This window comes from Leptosomus discolor, chromosome 5, assembly GCF_034619465.1.
Source record: "Leptosomus discolor isolate bLepDis1 chromosome 5, bLepDis1.hap2, whole genome shotgun sequence".
NCBI lineage: Eukaryota > Metazoa > Chordata > Aves > Leptosomiformes > Leptosomidae > Leptosomus > Leptosomus discolor.
In genome coordinates, this window is record NC_141395.1 from 29,798,316 (window position 1) to 29,816,076 (window position 17,761).

Consider the following 17,761-nt stretch of genomic DNA (forward strand, 5'->3'; position numbering starts at 1 on the left):
GTTTAAAACCCCCAGCAACAGACAACACGCTGGCACTGCAGATAAGGTTGAGGGACACAGCATGTGGCTGCTCCTCTTCTCTGATGAGGCACAAACCCCTATCTTGTCCGCTGCCCCATTGTAATAACTTCTGTCCCTCCTGAGAGGTGGCAAAGCATGGGGCTGGCACCATGGGCGCAAACTGCCACCTCAGCCATAGGTGCTCTGAAAACTGTGGTTTTACAGCTTTGGTGCCTGGTGTCTGCACCTCTGCCAACACAGGTTTGCCCCTTTAGCACCGGTGGAGTCTGATTGCCCAGGGCTGAGGGATTTCATGGTGATATTTGTGTCACGATGGAGCAGCACTGACCTTGTGCCTGGTTATGGGCTGCCATGGCTGGCTGGCCACAGGGCCAGAGAGGGTGGGGAGTGGGACAGGAGTCTCAGCCCGGAGTAAAAACCAGGCAGTAGAGGAAGGTGTAGAGGAGTAACCTGAAGGATGTGAGCACTTCACCATGCGGGCAGGGGACAGTGGAGATGCCAAGCAGCCAGGAGGCATCGAGGAGGGGCAGCATGGCCTCACCACAGCACCCCACCCGCCATGTTGTGCCTGTGAAGACAAGGGGTGGCTGGGCCTTGGGGTGAGAATCCAGGGCCTGAGGAAGAGGGGTCTGGACAGCTGCCCTGGCAGTGGCGCACCCAGGGAGTAGACCTCCCGGAGTGGGGGGCGGGCAGCCTTGCAGGACCCCCGGGGTCCCGGGACTTCCGGGGCGTCAGTGTGTGCGTGGGAAAGCGCCTGGTGAACGCGGGGGGCTCCGGCGCCCTCGGCGGGGTCTCTGGGGGAGACGGCCCCGCGCTCGGCCACCCGCCTGCGGGGCAGCTCGGCCGTCTCCGTGAGCGCTCGCAGCTTTCCGCCCTCCTCGGCCCCGCTCGCGCGCCCGGCGGGGCGGTAAGTGGGGGCGCGGCCCCCCCGCACACCCGCTCCATGCTTTTCGCGCGGGCCGCCCCGGGCGGAAGCGCCGCTCGCGCCTTCCCGCGGCCGCTCGGCTCTTTCCGCCTCCCCTCCGGGGCGCTTCGTTTGTTTCCGCGGCCGCTCGGCTCTTTCCGCGGGGGCCGGCGGCGCGCTCGGCCGTTCCCGCCGCCTGCCGGGCGCTCGGCGTTTTCCGTGAGCGCTCGGCGTTTTCCGTGCGGGCCGCGGCGCGCTCGGCGCTTGCTCCCTGGCTGGCGCTCCTCAGTCGGCCGCTGCCTGCCTGTCGCCGGGCTGGGAGCGCCTGTGTGTGTGTGAGTGACGCGGCGGAGGTGTAGTTTGACGCGGTGTGTTACGTGGGGGAGAGAATAAAACTGCGGCGAGATCCTAGGCGCGAACGAAAGCAGTGACGGAGCAGCCTGGTAACCGGTAAGAGGAGGAAGGCGCCCAGCAAACAGGGGCGGGGGGGAGGGAAGGAAATGGAGCCCGGCGGGGACCAGGGGAGCCGCCGGGCGGCAGGACGCGGGGGCCCGGCCTTGCACCGCCCGCGGGAGGGGCGCCCGCTTTAAAGATGGAGCCGAGCCCTGCAACATCCCCGCCGCCGTCGCGCCGCGAACAAAGGATAATGGCGGATGGGAGCCGGCCCCGGCGGCGGCGGCGGCCGCAACGGCCGGGCGGCGGCAGCGGCGGCTCTGGCAGCAGCCAGCGGCGGCGCTCACCGCGGCGGGGAAGGGGGTTCGCGCCCCCCGGCCCCAGGAGGAGGCGGCGGCGGAGGAAGACGACGAGGGGGGAGCGGCGGCGGGGGGCGTCCGCGCACCCACCCGCGCCCCCTCCGCGGCGGGGCGACCCCTCCCCGCCCCTCCGTGTGCCTTCGGTCTGCTTACCCGCAGCCGCCGCGCGCCCCTCGCCCTCCCCCCGGCGCTGCCCGCTTCGGTCGGCGGCGGCCCCGGGCGCGGCCTCCCGGCCGGCGCGGCCCCGCCGGGCTCCGGGGACGCGGGGCCGGCCGTGGCGGCGCGCGGGCAGCCCTCCTGCGGGGCCGCCCCGGCCCCTTGCGCCCGCCGGTCCGCGCCCGGAGAGTTTCACTTCCCCAGTGACCCGAGTGCGCTGTACAAATAAATAAACGAACTCTTGCCGTGATGGAAACGAGTACGTGGGGCGTTCCTAGGCTCTGTAACACGCTCCTAGGCTCTGTAACGAGAAGTTTTTAATAAAATCTGTGCACAGAAGCTCGGGCCAGCGCTTGGTCTGGTGGTTTACTTTTATTTACAGCGTGGGGCACGGCCGTCTCCAGGAGGCTGTAAGAGGGGTAATGGTACTCGGTCACCCAACACCGCGCTCCGGGGCGATATCGGAGGGAAGAGCTTTAAGCCTGGTGCGCAGATCACGTAACAGAGATACGGTTCCCTTCTGCTGCGTGCTTTCTTTCCTGTTAGTATTTTTAACCCAAAGTGAACTCGAGCCTGGCCGTGGCTGGTAAATCTCGGTTTGGGATTTGCTTTTGCCAGTTTTCCACAGAAAAAAAAAAGTGTGTCTTTTGCTACTCTTAGGTGCTGCACAGCAGGCAGGATTTGACCTCTATCCCTGCTTTAATAGCAAATGTCAACTCGTCTGCCTTTTCCACCTTACACCAGCCTTGCACTGCTGCAGCTGTGGGGCTTTTTTCCCATTTTATGTCTAGAAGACATTATTTTGACTTTATTTCTACTTTCAAAACCTGGATGTCTGCATTTTTGTGTACAGTAATAAGTAAAAATGACATGGCAGTCGTCTTAAAATACTTATTTTAACCGAAGATTGTTGCGCCTCTCAAATGTATGCAAGGATAAAAAAAATTTATGGGTCATATGACTTTTCTTCCCAAAACCATTTTTTGGGTTTTGTTTTTGTTTTTTTAATTTTCCCTCATAATATTGAAATGCTTGCACATAATCTACATCTGGAATAACACTTGTCATGATTTTTTTTTTCCTAAAGTTAGAAATAAGATCCCTATTTCTTAAATAAATGACTGGAGACTTATTTAGGAATATCAGATATCCCTGTTTAGTCACATTGTGACCACCAAACACTATTTCAGAATACAGGAATTTTGAGACTACTTGCTTCCTTTCCCTGTATCAACAAATGTGGATTTTTACAGTAAAATGTGAAGTCACTGAAGTAAATTTTTATTCAGGATGAGTATTTGTGATTCACATGTGTAGACAGGCCTGCCCTTCCTTCTATGTGAATTTCTGTTTTCTGTCACTTCTGCTTCTTTTGAAATGAACACCAAAGGTGCTCTACGTCACTCTAAATAATACCAACATGAGAAAAGAGTTTCTAAAGTTGTAATTGATTAATAGACATCTGAAGACTTCAGTAAGCAATGTAGCTGTACTAATGATTCAAGAGATTGTAGTTGGTGTATTTCATTCATTCTTGGTTTCATAGATACGCACTTCATTTTAAATACAAGAATGTGACAGTAAATCCTTGCTTGGTTTTTGTGGCTTTAGGAACACAACATTTTATTTTATTCTGTTTCATAATACAGTGGAGGACTCTTGGATCCCTGTTTCCTAACACAGATCTCTGCGTTTCCTCACCAGCTTTGTGTCCTCACAGACCAGAGATAAGGGAACAGAGAGGTGGTTGTGTATTTGCTAAGCATCGCTCACAGGTGACCTAAAATGAAATATTTGCATGTAGGAAAGGAGAGTGTAATAATTTTGAATGCTTTAATTTCATTGATAGAACATCAATGTTTAGATTAGTACTCTCAGCTTTGTGTCTAGATCTGCAATAAATAGCCTGCATCTGATCTGTTTGGGGTTTTTTTCTCCCATACTTTTGCTCATAAGGGTGTTGGCTAACCTGGGTGAAAAAAAAAATCCCAAAGATCTGAAAGGGGAGAGGGGTCTGCTGATACAGAAAATTTAGAAACATCTCATTTAGACTGTCAGGTCATCAATCTGTCTGTTGCCTGGAAGCCTGCACCAGCATAGCTATTGCTGGTACTGATGTCAAATATAAAATATTCTGTAGTAGCTGATCTTATTCTGGAAAGTAGCAGTTCTGCTGCAGTAAGAAGCAAACAGCCTCTTCTTGCCTAAATGCAGCTACAGCTCTGTAGGTGCAGATTTTGATAGCAGACAAGGCCCTGCCTAGGAATTTGTGTTGACACCCTTTTGAAACAAATGGGACATTCACACTTCACCTCTATTTTCGGATCTCTGGAAGCAAGTGGAGATCAGTTACTCATGCCGCACTTCTCAAGGCTTTTGTGCAGTGAGAAGACCATGCTAGCTTTATGCCACTAATCTAAAGTTAGTTTCATGGGACATGACAGCAATCCTCATCTACAGAAACAAATCCTGCTGAATTGGGTTTGAGCTCTCTGGTGCCCTACCTGCGTACAGTTGAAGTTTCATGACAAGGCAGTAATTTTTCTGAATCAAAAATTTTGTTGCCTTATCTGCAGTCTATGCGGTCATATTTCATGGTGATTATGAAAACCTGAGCAATATACGGTTAACGAATTTTGTACATCACCCAGCATGAAGGCATTGATACCTATTTCATTCTTCAAAACTTTTAGCTCACTTGGTTGTACCGCAATTTAAAAGGTGAGTGAGAACAAACACGGCACTTTCTATTTTTCCATATTTCTAAAACAGCCTTGTCGGCTGTGCAGAAGATGAAGATGTGCCAGGATCTAGTTGGTCTTTTAGATAAAAAAAGCATTTGAAAACAGACAAGGATTTTCTCATTTCATGCTGCTGCTTTTTTCTTTTCTGGCAGTGCTGGATTTAGAGTATCCTGTGTAAAGTGGAGAGAACAGAAAATTATGTGGTAGAAGAGCGACCTAAAGGGGAGAGGGTAAAGAATTTGGAGGAGGTGTGTTGTTGTTCTGATACATGTGTATGTTTTACATATGTGTAGAAGTTGTATACATACACAGAAGTTTAAAGCAGCACTGATGCTTGATAGGTACTCTCAATGATTTTGAGCAAAGTGCATAGGTACAGGGTTTCTTTTACTGCTTAAGATAATAAGCATACCTGTTTTTCTCGTGAGAGTATTGTGAGATTTGATGTTTGTCACAAATCAAGCCCATTAGGTGAAAGATGGAAAAATAGTTCCAAAGATCAGAGAGTCCTTTCAATTGCTGTTCTGGATTTCATTACTTTTAAATTGGTCCCTGACAGAAGACTGTACTGGCTACTTTAGACAAAGCTGCAGGAAGCCTTATAATGGGCTATTTTGAAGCTACCTTCACACAGGAAGGTGAAACAAAAATGTCTACGCTTTATGTTTTCACACTTTTCGAAGGGGAGAGTTCAAATGATGTGTAAAAATCTCTGGTCCTTTAAGCGCTGTTCCAGCAATAGCTTGTTTGGTCAATGAGGTTATCAGCAAAACTTTTTTCTCTGTATTTGGAAGATCTGTAAAGCTGGTTTGTATTTTCCTCTTTTGGCAGAAACTTTTTCATGTAGCTTTTAAAACTTAGAAAAGAGCAGGTTCTTTTCTTGAGCAGACTCAAAAAAAAAATGGTAGCCTGAGAAATCCAAGAATTTCTGAAGTTTATCTACTGCCTGATGGACTGAAACCATAGTTCCACGTATTTTTGACAGTGATATTGGCTGAAGCATCATCCATGTCTGGTGATTTGCTCATGTCTTCTCCATTGCACTGACACAAATGTTTGGGCCACTGCATGGTACACCTGACTGGAGCAATGATCCTTCAGGGCGAGGGGTGGGGAACCTGATTATTTTTCACCTGGATCATTCCCTCCTCAGCTTGCTGCATGGCTGCACAGTAGCTGTACCAGCATAATTGGGGGAGGGATGGGGCTGGAATGAGCAGGAAGATAAAGGCAGCTCGAACAGCAGTGCTGCTAAATGAGAAAATGCAACCTACATAAAAATTGTTAAGTTATTCCTGTGTTTGTAACTAAGCTGGATGGCATAGATCCTGTTGTGGATCTTCTTGCTGCAGCACTGGATCATTCAGCTAAGCTTAAGTTTTTACATGTGCAAAATATGAGCAAATGAACATGAGCAGCAGCTGTTCCCTGACTGTAGTGTCATGTATACATAGTTTGTTGTGCTACTTACTTACTTGGCTTAAACACCTTTTGTGAGGTTTTTTTAACAGCTATTATGTTCACTTCCTCAGCCTGTTCCCACATGTTTTGTTCTAACTTTTAACCTCCCGTCACTGTTCTCTACAGCTCTTTGCTGCAATCTTCTTAATCATCTCTCCAGCAACTCTGCAACCTCCAGTGACATTTTGGCTCCCATACTGCATGCATTTTTCTGATAGATGCTACCAGAAATCTCTTGTTCTTTACTGCTATTCCAGTATCAATTGGATTTTGCTTTCCCTTGCACCTTTCCTAGAGCTTGAATGTAAAATGTCATCTCATCTAGCTTATCTTTTATTGTACCTTGTGGAATAATGGATGGGAAGCACCATTTTCTTGCCTTTTTCTGATGACTCTTCTTCTGGCTCTGTGTAGCTGGCACGGCCTCAAACTCTGCTGGTGCCTGTCCGTTCCTCCAAGTGACATGCAATATGAGCAGTGCTTGTAAATTTATGCCTTTGTAGATTGTAGAGAGCTTTCTCTTGAAAAAAAGCCTAGGACATTACTGTAGAAGTAGGACTCCTGCCCCTCTTAATGAAACTTATCCAGATTTTCTCTTTTGTGCTGATAGGAAAATTCTGGGAGATACCAAGGGAGGGAAGATGTGAAAAAAGGCACTGTACTAACGCTACAGCATAATACCAACAGAAGAAATCTGTTTCTGTGGTTTCATCTGAGCTGATACAACTGTGTGTGGCTATCAGGAGAAGACATCTTACTCCTTCCTTCTCTCCCGCTCCTGGTTGTGTGGTGTTTGGCCATCCATTACGTTGGCTATAGTGTTGATTGTATGTAAAATCTAATGAGCCAGTTTAAATCACTAACCCAGGAGAAACAGTGCTTTTTGTTAGGTTAGTTTTCTTTTGCGTGAGTGAGCTGGATCAGTTGGTGATTGAGATGCTGTTAGCACCAACACTGGTGCAAATTTGCAGGGAGATTGTAGGGGAAGGCAGGAAGGGGGACACAACTTTCTCCTTTCAGCAGCAGAGAGCTGTCAGCAGATCCGTTTGGGGAACGGCAGCACATCCATGGTTCAGAGTGTAAGAAGGATGAGTCAGGCTCTGTCCGTGGTGATCAGAGCCACATCAGTTTGTCTTTGCAGCTAGGAGAGCTAGAACACAGTAAATGTCTCAGTTGAAGGAAAAAAAAAAAGAAAACAGAGAGTAAAGTTGCCCTCTTTTGAAAGCCTGGTGACACCTGGTTGATTGAACTAGCTACTGCTTATCCGAGGTGGGTGTCAGTCTTCTCAAGAGGTTGGATCAGCATAACTCTTGGGTCGCTTTCTTTACGAGGAGCCCGGTCAGATGGGGAGAAGTATATATAATATTTCTTTAACCGAGCCCAAGTTGAAAGATGAAGCTCTGAAAGGGGTCCAGGTCCAACACCTTGGTGTAAATTCTGTCAGTTGGCCCTACGCACCTGGGCAGTGAGCTCGCTTTAGTTTCACTGTTACTACAAACCGATAGATGCCTTGGCCTGTCTTCCTGGTTTTAAAATAATTGTGGCTGAAACTACTAGCATGAAAGTTGTAGTGTAAGGTTAATGTGGAGTGTATAACCAGTGCACATTATCCTGGGCTGGGTAGAAGAAGTACGTTACCTGCTGCAAACAACTGCTTTGTCAGCGGTGTAGCTTTTTGAAAAATGCCTCTCTCTGCCCAGTCCTCAGAAAGCTAGTGTTAACTATATAAAAAATAATCATCCTCTTTCCAGCCTCCCATTCTTAAGCAGAGTCATCAGTAGAACAATAATAATCAAGTTACAAAATATAGATGTTTTCTTTTCTTCATTATCTTTGTTTATTTCCTGCAGTCTTATGATACCTATACCCATGATTCCATCAACTTCGCTTTCATTGGCAGGCCTGACTGCAGTGGGGTAGACTCTGCTCCACTGTCCCTGCTCCTGTGCCAGTAGCACCAGTACAGCTGTCTGTGGGGCAGTGACATGAATGGGATCAGAGAACTGGTTCAGGATAAAAATAAGTTTCATTTTTCTGGTCTGGTAGTGCAGATTGATCGCACAGACCCATTTACTATACAGCCTCAAAGAGAGCTGTAAAGGTGTAAATAACAAAGAATCCAGAGGAAAGCAGAGCCTGAGCTGACAGCGCTGCCCACAGAAATGCTTGTAAGACTGTAGTTGCAGAAAGCAAAACGGAGATTTTCTTTTGTGTGTAACACGCTGATGCAAAACACGGATTCTGTTTCTTTCTCTGGCCCTTTCTGGTTCATGGATGGCTCCCGTTGTTTACTCAGGGTCATCGTTCTGACCTTCAGTGTCAGCAAGTCGCATCCCTGTTCCATGGAGACAGCTGTGTTGCCCACAGGTAATGCAGGTCTTAAACTCCAGTTGAGTATTTGAGAACCAAGATAAATTATTCTCTGTTTGGAGATTATATTTTTACAGGGTAGATCTGCCTGGCAGGCATATGAAAGATATTTCTCATTTAAGAAGCTCTTCTGCACTGTCCAGCCAGCTATACAAATACATGAAAATAAACAGAATCCACTTGATTGGTAACATTAGTCAAAATTGTTTTACTACAAAATTTGGTCACTCTTTCATTTTGTTTGGTTTTTAGGGAGAGGGTGGGTCATAAATTTAATTTTGTGCATTAAGCAAGATAATGTGTCTGCTGTTGCTTCAAGACTAGTGCTAATTGACCAAGCCATGACGATTTCAATATAACCAGTAAAGTCAGAGCAGTTTTAGGATTTAAACTATTTCCAAGTCTGAACTGTGGCTTAAGCCCCAAATACTTTGGTTTTAATGTTGCAATAAATTTTATGAATAAGATGCATTCAGAAGTTGGACAAGGGCAAGATTTGTAAGGAATTGCCATTTTTCCTGGGCATACTCTTCTGTAGCACTCCAACTGCAGAAAGAATTCAAAGGTTTTCACTTTCTTGAGAGCATTGAAGCAAAAAATAGTCTATACTGCCTGTTAAGAAAGAAACAAAGCTGTTAAATCATAATGAAAAGTATGTTGCTTGTGCAGATAGAGATTGTTTCAAATTTGTTTCAGACATTTGACTTCGTATCTGGTAATTGTCAGCTTTGTATAAATAATTTAATCTATTTTACTTTCAGATGACCAGTTCTAAAGATAATCTGTTAATAAAACAGTGAAAGCATTGGTCTGAAACATCCATTTTGTTGTGTTTTCTTTCCGAACTCGTTACAAGTGTTGTGTTTTTTTTAAAGAAGACTTTCCAGTGTTTACCAAGTTATATAACTTCATGCTCTTATGCTATGGGTTGAACTCTAGGAATACCACATATGTTCCAAGCATCAAACAGAATGAGCAGTGTTTGTTTTAATAGTTTATGCCTATGAGGCTTGCAGCGTAAATATATGAAGTGGCATTTTTTATGAACTAATCCTTTAGCCACTGACATTCACAAATGGGTTAGAAACACTAGTGTTGGAGCTGCCCCTTCTCTCCAACAGAAATCTCAGCACAGACATAAGTTCTACCTAAAATTCTCTTGTTAAGTTTAACAATGCTGCTGCTAATACCTAAAACTTCATGCTTGTTCTGAATTTTTTAACTGATTTGATAGTTCTCTGAAACAGAAGAATGATGTGAAAACACCTGTCATCTGTATCACTTCGGGATTCCAACATCTGACCCTTTTCAATCTGCAGTATTTTGCTGAGGTGACCTACAGTATTCAAACTTCAGGCTATTTTTTTTTTTTATTTTTGCATGAACAAAACAAATGGATGATGAAGTTCAGATACGTAATTTAATGTTTTAGACCAAACAGAGAACTTTAAATACTGACAGTTGCCCTCCATCATTATAGGATGGGGAAGGAAACATTTGCTCTATTCATGGGAAAGTCCCCTGAATTTCTGGGACTTTCCAGAAGATTAAGTTTCAGAACATAAATTTACATTCGTGTTACATTAGAATGTCATCTTTAATCTCTAAGAATCTTTCGTCCAGTCTTAAAGTATGGTATTGTGATAAATGTGTCGTGTCTCTTAATATTTTCACACTGTGAAATTGACAGAGACTCTGAAAACAAATTACTTTGGAATAGAAAGATTTGGGGTAATAATAAACATGTTTATATGATTATCCATCTTTATCACATTCCTGCATATACTTCCATTAAGTCATACCTGGTATGTAATTTAAATTATTACAATTGAGGAAACACCTGTATGGAGGTGATTCCTTTTTCTGTTACAGGTGTAAGATTACTATATGTTGTATTCTTGCCCCTTGGGCTTGGAGCACTCAGGTTGACCAGACCGATGGGAGTCTGTAATGCTCTGGGGTTTATTTTTATTTTTTAATAAGTTGTTCCTGATCTGCTCTGAGCACCAGAAGAGAGCTGGGTGATCTCCTATACAATTTCAATGTAGCTTTAGCTTTGTTCACTTAAGCATTTGACGTGGACCCAGTGATTGAGACTGTGAATCTCTGTACCACGTATGTAGGCCAAAGCCTGTGCAGGAGGCACTGTTATTAAATACCCTCATCTTAACAACATCATAGTCTACTTCAGTCTTTAGGAGAGTAGCTCTGTTGAGCCATCAGTCGTCGCTCCTGTAGTTGTTTCCTGAGAAGAAGTTCAGTAGTTTTCCCAGATAACTATTTATGTAATACAAACGTGTGTAGAGTCTCTCCCTACAGAGTTGCACTCTGTCACAGGTTTGGGATTGCAGCAGTTCCTGCAGCTGGTGCCTCTGACCTGGGATGTTTAAAGGTTGCTTGGCACGTGGACAAAGATCCTTACAACATGTCAAAACGTTGTCAAGTATTTCATGCAGCATTTAAGTGGTTCTTATTCTGCCAGAATGAATGATGGGATGGTAAAAGGCTGTAAGACAGAGAAATGCATATGGAGGAGACCAAATATGATGCATCTGAATGCCTCTGGCAGGTCAAGTGGAAATCTCAAGTCCTGACAGGTCTACCCAGTGGAAGAAAGGAACGCATGCACCTTCTTAGGTGGATCTTAACCTTGCTAACTTGGCATCATTTTCTGCTCTAAATATTTCTTTCGTGGTTGGTAGGGACACAGTCCTCTCTTCTAACATCATCTCCCATTTTCACCCTGTTAGTGGGGAAGGAGAAAGCCTCTGCCTGCTTGCCGAATTAGCTCTGCTTTCTGTCACTCTGGACTGCCTTAGCTCTTCTGCTGGAACACCTTTACATGCCAATGTTTGCTATGACAGGAGGTGGCCCAGAATGTTCTGCACAGCAGGATAAATTACTCGTTTGGCATGCCTAGATAGCTGGGTGGTATCAGAGCACTGTTTCTAAACTGATTGCTGTGCCAGCCAGGTACAACTTCCCTTCTTACACAGGGGTCATGTAGCTGCCATAGCATGGCGCTGAGCCCAAGCTAACAACCCGTACTAAGAGGTAGGGTGTACCAGCTTGGGCACAGGGCCTCAGCAGAACAGAGATGTTAGTTTATTGTACCTATTGCTGTACTCACATTACTTGGGTTCAGGCTGCATTAATACACTCTATGGCTTTTAGAAGGGTGTGGTGCTGTCCCACCTTGCCATGTGAGGTACCTGCTGTTTGCAGAAGCACTACTGGTGGGCTGCGGCATCTAGTAGCATCGCAGGGGCTCCCTTGTAGAGGGAGAGAGAGACACACACACAAAGATACCTCGCTAGTCGTAGTTTCTTCCTTTTTTCATTGAAAACTGCCATCAGGCCTGTGTGGTCACAGTTTAGCACTGAAGTTAGAAGTGCAGCTATGAGAAGTAGCTGGCTTCGTGTCACTGCAGTCAGCTGTACTGAGAGGTCAGCTCCAGGTCGCATGGAGACATTTATTCCTCAGTTCTCCACCCACTGCTGTTTCAAAGGCAAAAGGAGATTTTGACAAGGGCCAGAAATCAAACTTCATCATGAGTGGCTATGCTGACTGTTAATTTGCTAGGCCTGTACCAAAAGAGTGTGTTCCTGGTGTTTGTGATGTATTCGGTGGGAGCATTAGCTCCCACATGCTGTCATAAAGAGTCATTTGATGCCCATACTTTATGTTGTGTTAAAGATGTCTGTGTACAAATGATACTGTTCAGATACGTTGTTGTGGTAATTTTTATTAAGTAACCAGCAGCTACGCACCAGGTGTTAAGTGAGCCACAGTACTTTCAGCAGACACATGGAGAAAAGAGGCGTGTATTTTGACAGTTGACATGGTTTCATTTTTGTGAAAGCTGCTTTCTACAGTTAATGGGAATCACAAGAAATCAGCATAGGTTAAAAATCACGTGCTCTTTATGTTTTAAAAGTAATGTCAGAGAAAAGATGGTGAGCTGTAGTAAAGCGTGGTCAGTTTGTATGTAAATGCACTGCATAAATATATTGGCAACAAACATGTAAGAACTACAAGATGTGCTGAATTCTTAGAAACAAGCAAGTTCTCATCCAGTCTTTGTGAATAGATTGTATATATTGCCCAGGATATCCTTAAAAATCTCTATTTTCTCTAAAATTCAGTTTGCAGACATCTTTTGGGTGTTTTGTTTTTTTTTTTCCTACGCATATTCACTAGCTGTGTTTATAAGCAGTTCTCACAATTCTGTCACATGTTAAGGATCACAGACGTGATGTGAATTAGTCTTTTAATATCCTAAGTGCATTCAATATGAGGACAGAGCATTTATAAATAGAACTCATTTATGGATTATGTTTTCAATAATAATGATAGTTACACAAGTACTTTTTTTTAGGTGGAGGTTGTTGAGGCCATTCTTTTACTTCCACTTCCACTCAGCCCTTGCACTGCCCTGACCCAGCAGGTGGTGTGATCATCGAGTGGCTATATAGTGAACCCATTCAGAGAAGTGATAAAAGGTAGATTTAAGACAAAGCAGGAAATGTAGGTTGGGTTCACAGTATGGTGTCCTGTCTTGTCACCCAGAGGAGAGGGCGGGAGGAGCAAACACCCAGAGGACAGCAGCAGGGGCAGTGCCAGCTTGGGGTGACAGAGAAGCTCTGATGTAAATTGCAATTCCTGTGCCAATCCACTGTAGTCATTAGCAACAGGGAGATAATTATGGGCCTGTCTTGTCCTGTTGACCATTTGTTACTGGTTATTTGAAGTCCCATGTGTTAGCTGTAAATAAAATTATTTTTCTCTGAACACTTTCAGTCTGGCAGCCATTGAATGGAGTTCGTAAAGTGACTATTGAGCTGTGGCTGTAAGGGCTGCCACGCTGCAAGGTAACAGTGGAAATGTGTACAAGTTTCATGTGAATGTTCTCAGTACTTACACTGGAAAGGTGAAAATAAATAATAGCGTACAGGAGTGGTGTTTGATGACCTGTTCAGTGCTTTCATGGTGGATCTGTGGCTTTATGAAGCCACATGTAGTAAATACAGAGTGAGTAAAATTCCCGAAACTTTGGATGGTGGAGCTGTATGTATGGACATAGGTTTGTTAGGTCTTTGCTCTACACTATTTTTGGAGGCTGTCATGTTTTTCAAAATCTGGGTCTGTACTTTAATAAAATAAAACCAGAAGTCATTGTCTAGCTGTGGAGGAGAAGGAGACTTTAAAACATGTCACTTGGTAAAGCTGTGCTTGCTTGTGAGCAGGCTGTGACAGTATGTCTGAGGTGTTGCCTCAAGGTGTAGTCAGCATAAGCATTAGCTGGTGACAGTGAATTGTCACCATGATGTTACTAAAGACAGAAAAGAAAGGCTTGTGGGGAGAGGTGGTATGTTTTACTGTGCCACCTGGTACCACTGAAAAACACAGAAAGCTTTGGGGCATTTTGGGCCTTCATGTGTGAAAGTGGATAGAAAGTTGTATCTGCTGTTAAGAGCTGCAGTGAGGTATTTTGGTTCTTGGATTTAGTAGTGTTTGGGAAAGGACCTCCACCTTTTTTCTTCAGTCTGTCCTGGGAGATGAAAAGCAACCTTGTCTGCAGAGCAGGAAGGCTCTATGGCTTATGTGAGCAAGGAGAAACCAAGGAGCAGAGCCTAACATTCAGGAGAGATGCTGGAATTTGTGGGGATATTTGGGATGGGAAACGGAAGAAGTAAGAAAGCAAGATATACCAGGGAGACCACAGACATAGCAATAGGTGGGTACTAAAGAGTGAAGAAGTTGATATGAAAGCTGTGGGAGGAATTGTATCTTCCTGGCTCTATAAGCAGATGGGAAGGGTGGTAACTTTGCTCATGCTCTGAATACACAGCGTTGATGCTCACTTTAAGTAACAGAGATTACAGGAGTTATCGTTATCTGTAGCTCACCTAGTTCAGCATTCTGTCTTTAAGATACCAAAGATCAGTAGGTGCCCCAAAAGACTACTGCAACCTGCAAGAATTACATGTGACATAATCTCTCATCCTCATGAAAATCTTTATTTGAATTTTTAAGGATTAGAGAATGATTTAAATCCTGACTCATGAGGTTTTATCTTCCTTTCAGTTCTGCACTACTTTTGGTGTGAAATAACCGCACCAATTCTGGATATTCTTGTGATCCATGTGCATGTCTAACCCCTGTTTGAATCCTGATAAATTGATTATCGTCAGCAGCATCAGTGCTCTATTTGTGCAGTGCATGAAGTATCAATGTTCCTAATTTTTAATAGCTATTTTTAAATTTTCATTTTTATACTTTTAAATTGGCCACCTTTCAGCTTCGCTGTTCTTATAATCAGACAGTGAATGTTTCTTGTTTACCTACCTTGTTACTAATTTAAGTGTATTTTTAGTGTTTGAAGCATTTCTTTCCTTTCTGGGGTAACTAATACAGTTCTATCCAGTCTGATCTTACAGCTTGTTTTCATTGCCCCAAATGCTTGCTTTCTCTGAACATGCAGATTCCACAGAACCCATTTTTAAGATGGCCTCCCAACCTCTGAACTGTAATCCAACTGATACATAGAGTCTATCTGTACAAATACAATTTTTAAAGATTACCCGTTATCTTATTACTACCCATTATCTTATTACTGTTGCAGTCTAACACTTTAGCTTTTTGTGTCATAGATGCGTGTTAAGTAGCAATCTGAAGTGAACTATCTGCAGTAGTGCGCAGGCCCGCATCCCAGATTTATGCAACTAATGAAACAGGTTTATTTGGATTTTTCTACATTGTGTGTAGTTCATTTTCCCTGCATTCTGCAACTATTTGCATTTATTAGCATCAGTCTTCTGGTGTCATGGTGTAAATTCAGCTAGTACAGTTAGTTGTCTTCTGCTGAACTTCTTTCTCCCAGTCCTGATTTGGCTAAAACAAATAACTGGGTGTCAGCTGAATGTTTCGCTATTTGGCTCTTCACCTCTGGAGTTTCAGATCATTAGTAAGTATGTTATTAAGAAAGTATTTGTAAGTATAATACTAGCTCTTTTGAACTAATAAGGACAATTGTGTATTACATAAAAGTCATGAGTTAAAGCATCTCTAACCAGGTAATCTCATCAGCTTTCTTAACCAGTGTTTTGGGGTGTTTTGGGCAAGCAGACTCTGATTTTCCAACTCTAGTTGTTAATGGCTAACTGGGTTTTCAGTTGGTTTCATTGAGAATACTTGGTTCAAGATGAACTATAGCAATTAATACTCTTTTCTCAAAGCGGGTGTGGTGTGTTGTTTTCTGACAAGATGGAGAGTAGCCTGGAAGCAGGGAGAAAAAAGAAGCTGTGCTCCCTCTGCTCCCATGTGCCTTCCTGCCCCAGACCCTTGTTCCCCACCAGGACACTTTCAGATCCCTGCCTCCATTCAAGAAGTGCCGATGTGGTGGCTGCGAGGGAAATCAGTGTCAGGGAGCAGAGTGGGCCACTGCGAATGGGGCAGGAGGAGTAAAAGGATGCGGTAGCAGGGTGGGCCTGAGCACCCACAAGAACAGAAAGCCACTGGGGTACTGGTCAGCAAAGCTTGTCTGGGTGAGGGGTGTATGACAGCTTAGAAAAGAGGTGTAAAGATTGGCATTCATTTGTATGTGTAGGGAGGTTAAGGTTTCAAACCAAACGTAGTTTCATCTGTTACATTGTAAATTGCAAGAACTAGTAGGAATTGACAACCTTAGTTTCAGCCATCATGGTCTTACCCATACACACAACTTAGTAAGTATTTGTGTTGTAGGTGCCTGGTCTTACATGTCTTGGCAGTCTTAATCATATGTCACTGTTAAAGCAGACATGACACAATGCAGTGTAATCAGTGTATCTGGAATATGATGGCATGATATTAAAAAATCTGATTCCTTCTTTTTCTCTCAAGTGATTGTAAAAGGTAGTAGTGAAGATGTTAGAATACAAATACTGTGATGTGTAAGTGCAGGGTAAATTGAATGAAATTCAAGAGTACTTAGAATGTGCAAATAACGGAGACTAAGAGCTTGTGCAAAAACTACATTAGAAACTTGCTTAAACTGCATGTGTCAAGATGTAAATCTTGCAGGAAGCTTCCTGCATTGCTTGTTGCTTACTGTGTGTTATGACGAGGTTCCTTTTAGGTGTTTGCAAGTCATGTTAAGAATTTGATTTCTGAAATGTTGGTGTGGTAGAGGAGGGAGCACCTCAGTTAATGCTTCTGCTGATTACATATGCAATAAGGTGATGCAATTGTGGAAACCAAGCCTGTAAAACCAGAGGTCCTTTGCTGAGTAGTGTGTGAGAGGATTGGAAATTCTTCCTGGGAAAACATTGCATTTATCAGCAGGAATTTGGCAACATCCGCCTTTGCGAACGTTGCTAAATACCTGATTCAAGAGACTCCTCACATTTCATCTATTTGTAATCCCATTTATATGGCAATTGACTCCATACCGGAGTCACAATTTCTATCAGCAAACAAAAGCATTATTAGTTTTGCAACATACTTGAATTTGTAGCTGGGAAATTGTTTTTTAAAGTTCTTTCCGGATGCTTGGCTGGGCAATGTTGCCAATGCAAAAGATCTGCTCCTGAAATGGTTCCAATGAGGTAGGCTATTGGCTGGAGTCACCATGATAGATGGATAGGAATTGGGAGAAAGTTGTTGATTTGCTTGCCTTGGACAAACAGGCTGAAACTTGCAAAAATGTGATAAAACTAGATACCTCCTTAAAAATTATAAAAATCAAAGGGAAACCTATGGTAGTCTGGTTTGCAGTTTGCACTTTTGAAAAAGCAGAATACTCAAAAAAAATTGGGTGTATAACATGGAGGACTAAGACTGTTAAAATATAACTCGTGTTAAAAGTTCAGTAGAAAACCACTTGTCATTAACAAAGTGTTTAAGAACCGTTTGGTAATGTATATTACAAATAGGAATAGTGCATAATTTTCTTTTGTGCTTTCTGGAGGATGAAATACAACATGGAGAAGACTTGGTACTGTAGAAAAGAATGGAGTTATCATATTTGTATGGACATAGGCTATTCTTGAAAATCTTGCAAAAATTGTAGCATCTAGGCTACTTAAAATGCAGTGAATTTACGATTAATTTCATTTGTGGCCAGTTTACTAGTATATACATACATATGGAGTATTGCTTACCTGTGAGCATTTGACAGACTGCTTTTTGCCTGCTTTACGTGGGACAAAAATCATGGCAGCAGGGAGAGGCAGAACAAAATTCTAGATGCTTAGAATAATTTAATTTGCTTTTTCAAAAAATTTGTAAGTTTTCTTTCATAGTTTGTTTTTAAGGAAAATCAGGTTTAATTCTTTTCCTTCTTTTAATTTCCTAAGAGTTTCTAAACTGAT

General features: G+C 43.7%; 1 protein-coding gene across 1 annotated transcript in view; it reads left to right on the top strand.

Annotated features, from left to right (window-relative positions):
- The first annotated feature begins 1,287 nt into the window (after positions 1 to 1,287).
- Positions 1,288 to 17,761, top strand: part of CREB1 (cAMP responsive element binding protein 1) — a 33,090-nt gene continuing 16,616 nt past the window's right edge. Inside the window, exon 1 of the mRNA XM_086465872.1 lies at positions 1,288 to 1,375. The gene's annotated coding sequence lies outside the window, so the exon portion shown is untranslated. The remainder of the gene's footprint in view (positions 1,376 to 17,761) is intronic.